The 5,276-nt window shown below is 46.2% G+C and overlaps 1 long non-coding RNA gene across 1 annotated transcript in view; it reads left to right on the forward strand.

Moving 5' to 3' along the window:
* The window catches only part of LOC105543531, a 9,522-nt gene that overhangs the window by 2,291 nt on the left and 1,955 nt on the right, over positions 1–5,276 (forward strand). Inside the window, exons 2-3 of the long non-coding RNA XR_001006635.1 lie at positions 3,180–3,500; positions 3,593–3,705. This is a non-coding gene — a long non-coding RNA (uncharacterized LOC105543531). The remainder of the gene's footprint in view (positions 1–3,179; positions 3,501–3,592; positions 3,706–5,276) is intronic.

Genomic DNA, 5,276 nt, shown 5'->3' on the forward strand with positions numbered 1-5,276 from the left:
CTTTCTGCCGGGCGCTCGTCCCCGCCTCCACCCTGGGATCTGAGCCCGGGCTGTCTCCCCGCGGCGCCGCGCCTTGCGGTCACTCCCTCTGACCTCCTGGGCCCAGTTCTGGGGCCAAGAGCCTCATCCCCAGGGACCTCGGTGGAAAAATATGCGGCTCCTGTAGCCACCCGAGACCTTCTGGATCAGAACCCCTGCACCAGCAGACTGGGTGTTGTGGACCTCCAGGCGGTTTTTACGCTGTGGAAGCTTGAGAACCTTGGCTCTAGAGCCTAGACCCCGCCGGAGGGTGGACAGAGCCGGAGGGTGGACTGAGCCCCTCGTGGACAGCGACCCTGCCTTTGTTCCCTCAAATAGCAGGGTGTCCTGCTGATTATTGACTGGTGAGACAGGGAAAATGGTTCCTGCAGGCAGCCCTGGGGTTCTTTAATAAAAATGGTCTTTCCTGGGTGATGACCAGGAGTGACTTGGAAATTGACACAGATTTCCTCAAAGGATTGATCCACTTAGTATCTGTTTAGATTACCTCCCAAGTTGTTGACAATGGAGCTGAAAAAGCACTCTGACCCTCTATTGTCGATGGTCTCAGCGGCTCACAGCACCTGGCATGGCTCACATGGGAACATGGACCCTTGCTTCATGGATGTCATTTATAGGCTGAGTGAAAATCTATCCCAGAAGGTTTGGGATACATTTGAAGATACTTTCAACCTTCACTGAAGATTATTTCCATTTCATAGGAAGGAACTACTTCCGTTCTTTTTCCACCTAGAAAAAATGTGGAATAATTCAAAAGATGTGACCATAACTTTTTGTCTTTTTTCCAGAATATTTTAAAATATGTTTACATAATATTTACAATAAAGTTTAACACATTCATAACTCCATAATGTGTCCCATCCCCTGAGACCCAAGTCTCTGCTCTTAACCTAGTGACAGGGAGGGTTAAGGCCATGGTTTGTTAAGGACTGTTGGCTTACTGCACAATGTCTCCCACCAGAAGTCCATTTTGCAGCCAACAACCTTTGAATCACCCTGCCCTTGACTCAGGATGATTCTGATGGTGGAGTACGGATCACAGTGAGGGGAGATTTGGGCTAGGCCAGCCAGGTCTCTCAAGTACCATCTTCCAGGTGACCCTCTCACCTGCTTCTAAGCCTTTGAATGGGTTGTAGGGGGTTGGGGGCTGGGGATTAGGGGTGAGAGGAGGACCCCAGAAGATGGGGCTTTCTGGCTGGTCTGCTTGGGGAGGATGGGAGAGGGTTTGATAGAGCAGGGGTTTGTTCAGGGCCAGTTGTGCTGTCAAGAGCCTGGACATACTCCTTTTCTTTATTCCAGCAATTCTACTTCAGGAATTTCTTCCATGGGATTAATCAGAGAGGCCTTAAATGACCAACAATAGGCCAGGCACAGTGGCTCACAATTGGAATCACAGCACTTTGGGAGGAATGGGGTGGAGTTCGAGACCAGCCTGGCCAACATGGCAAAACTCTGTCTCTACCCAAAATACAAAAAATTAGCCGGGTGTGGCACCTGTTATCCCAGCTACTTGTGAGGCTGAGGCAGGAGAATCGCTTGAACCCAGGAAGTGGAGGTTGCAGTGAGCCAAGATCTAGCCACTGCACTCCAGCCTGGGCAATGGAGCACGACTCTGTCTCAGAAACAAACAAACAAACAGAAAAACCCAACAATGTGGGAGGAGCTTAAAGAAGAGTGCTCAGTCACATGCGAGAACAATCTGCAGCCATCAAAAAATCCCATTTTCAAAACAGTTCTGATGACATGGAGAATTGCTGGTGATATGAGGTGAAAAGCAGCATAGAAAATGGTATTGTATGATACCTACTTTATGCAAAATACGTATTATTTGCCTAAGGAAAAATATATTTTTAAAAAGGACTGGAAGAAAGTTTGTCAAAATATTAACAATGATTTTCTTTGGGTGATGGGTTCATAGGTGGCACTTGGTTTCTGCTTTATTTTTTCTGTTTTCCATAATGAGCACGTGTTACTTTTGAATTAGAAAAATAATTTAAGAACCTGCAATGTTCTAAGCATTGTGCCAGACTCAAAGATGAATAAACTACAAAGACATGTGTTCTGCCTTGGAGGAACTCATCACGGTCAGTGGAGATAAGCGGTAGCCAGAAAATCGCAGTGTGGGGCAGGGTGGGGCAAGTGTGGAAGAGAGAGAGGAGTAGGACGCAGTGGGAGCTCGGGGGAGGGACAGAGGACATCCCCTGAAATCTAAGCTTCCTAGGAGGTCAGTAAAGCGGGATGGGGTCAGAGTACCAGCTCTGCTCCCTGATGCCCCTGTAGCTTTGGGCAGTTTTCACCAACTAGTCTGGCTTTCCCATCTGTAAAATGGGATAATGAAAGGTTTTTGTGAGTAATTAATAAGGTAATGAATACAAAACATGGTCCCTGGCACAGAGTAAGTGCTCAATAAAAATTAAACTTACAATAGAATGTCTAAAGTCAAGTCCAGGCAGCAAAGTGCAAGGGTAGCGAGGAACTGGTTGAGGTTGCTTGGGGTTCACAGGGAGAGGGTGGGAGAGAGGATAGAGGATGCCAGCCAAGGGACATAGCTTCTGGCATAGGTGCTGCACGGTGCTGGAGGCTGGGGGACCAGTTGAGTGGGGGTTGCCTCTTGTACCCCTGAGGCAATGGAATGAGTAGAGGATGACTTGGGGATGAAAGGATGGAGAGTCAACGGACACAGTGGCTCACGCGGGTAATCCCAGCACTTTGGGAAACCAGGGCAGGTGGCTCACCTGAGGTCGGGAGTTTGAGACCAGCCTGACCAATATGGTGAAACCCCACCTCTAACAAAATTAGCCAGGCATGGTGAGCATGCCTGTAATCCCAGCTACTTGGGAAGCTGAGGCAGGAGAATTGCTTGAACCCGGGAGGCAGAGGAGGTTGCGATGAGCTGAGATCACGCCATTGCACTCTAGCCTGGGCAACGAGAGTGAAACTCCATCTCAGAAGAAAAAAGAAAGGATGGAGAGTCTGGAGCTAAACTCAAAACCCTTAGCCCTGACTGGAGAGGGTGAGGGCATGAAAGGACCTCCACAGAGCACCCCTGGCATTAATCAAGCAGCTACAGTGTTGTATGTGCTGTGTTTTCAGTCCTGTTAGTAACCTTGACTATCAACATTACTATCTCCATTTTACAGATGCAGAAACTGAGGCCCAGGACCACACACTGACACCAAGTGGACTAGTAGGATTCAGGCCGTTGACCATATTCTTCCAACTTCAGGAGCAACAGCACCTGGAGAACCCAAATTTGCTGTCATCCTCCACGAGGCCTCAGCAGTCTCCAACATGGAGGGGCACTGAGCCAGCCTAGGGGTTTCCAGGGACCTTCCTGACTGAACACTGGAAAGACCCTTTCATTCATCCTGTCCCCCAGGTGGGACCCCATGCCCTGAGGTGGAACAGAGGTGAAGAGGAAGGGGAGTGGCTCCTGTGCGTTTTAATACAAATGAATTTAAGTAAGTTTGAGAATGTCATAAATCCCTAAAGAGGGCTAGAAGTGGTGGAGGAGTCCCTGTACCCCCAAGGGATTCCTCTGATGTCACGACAGGTTGTCTCCTGAAGGACTCAGTTCCTTGGGCCCAAACTTCTCCAGTCTCTCACGAAAGGGGATGAACTGCCTCAGATAAAGTGCTAATCTTCAGCCTCGAAGTCCTCGAAAGGGTAAGATTGCTATGTATCTGAAGATGGGTGCAACAGAGAAGCAAATGTCCCATAAGACCCCAGCTCTCTCCTCCTCCACTGAGAGCTCACACTGTCTACAGGGCAAGTCTCATTGCTTGAGAAAGCTCTTTTAATTTTTCCCAATCCACCTGGCAAACAGCCTGACCACAGCATCTGTCTCACCCTCCTTCCCGAAACTTCGGTCTCCCCCATGGGATTTGCAGAATTTGGGAGGGGGTGCTGTGTTGCTTTGCAGTTCTGCTGCCCATTTTTCATAAGAGAAAACTGGGTGTCAACAAAATGAGAATAGATTCTGCATGAAAGCATTTGGAGCCAGACAGTGGGAGAAATCTAATTTATAACAGTGGTTTTCAACCATGGCTGCAAATTAGAAGCACAAGAACACTTCAAAAAATACTCATACCCATGCCCCACCAAATATTTATCTTGAGATGGGATGCTTTCTTGCCTGCTTTCCTTGTGTGTGGGGTGTGTGTATGTGTGCGTGTGTGTGTGGGGTGTGCATTTTAAAAAGTCTTCCAGGCGATTCTAATATGCCAGAGCTAAGAATGACTCACCTAAAATAAGACAACTGTGTTAGAAAGAATATCCAACAGAGAAATGAACAAAAGACATGAATGGGCAATTCACAAAGACAAAATAAAAATGGCTAATGGGCACATGAAAACCTGTTGACCCCAATTAATAATTAAAGAAATGCTAAATAAAACAATAATGAGATAGCATTTCATGTATCAAGTTGTCAACCCTTTTTTTTTCCTAACGAAAGAATATTCCCATGAATAACAACAACACGTTTGTGTGTGTGTTGGGGGTGGGGCTGTGGCGAGTCTCAAACACTGTGAGAATAAATAGCTACAATCTCTCCTGAGGGCAGTTGGGCAATATACACCTTTAGATCCATCAATTTCACATTAAGATTCTATAAGGATGCACTGAGATTTAGCTAGAACTGTTAATCTTAGCAGGAACAGAAAATTGGAAATTCCTAAATATCTACCATTAGGAAATGAGTTCAATGAATTACGGTGCTGCCATAAAACAGGATGCCACACAATCACTGAATGTAATAGAGTCGATGAATATGTCCTGATTTGGGAAGATGTTCAGATAAATTATTGAGTGAAAAAAGAAACAGTTTCCAAATAATAGCATTTTTGCTTTTAAAAAAATAATGTCCTTCCATGAAATAGAAGTAAAAAAAAATAGAAGAATATGAAAAGTATATGTGTGTATGTGTCGGTACTTAGGAATGAGTTTGCAAAAATATATGCAGGCCAGATGTGGTGGCTCGTACTTGTAATCCTGGAAAGACTCAGGAGGCTAAGGAGGGAAGGTTGATTGGGGCCAGGACTTCAAGACCAGCCTGGGCAAGATAGGCAGACCCTGTCTCTATAATTTTATTTTCTTTTTTCTTTCTTTCTTTCTTTCTTTTTTTTTTTTTTTTTTTGCAAATTGCAAATTAGCCAGGCATGATAGCACACACCTGTAGTCTCAGCTACTTGGGAGGCTGAGGCAGGAAGATCCTTAAGTCCAGGGGTTCAAGGTCA

Source organism: Mandrillus leucophaeus, unplaced genomic scaffold, assembly GCF_000951045.1.
Source record: "Mandrillus leucophaeus isolate KB7577 unplaced genomic scaffold, Mleu.le_1.0 Scaffold285, whole genome shotgun sequence".
NCBI lineage: Eukaryota > Metazoa > Chordata > Mammalia > Primates > Cercopithecidae > Mandrillus > Mandrillus leucophaeus.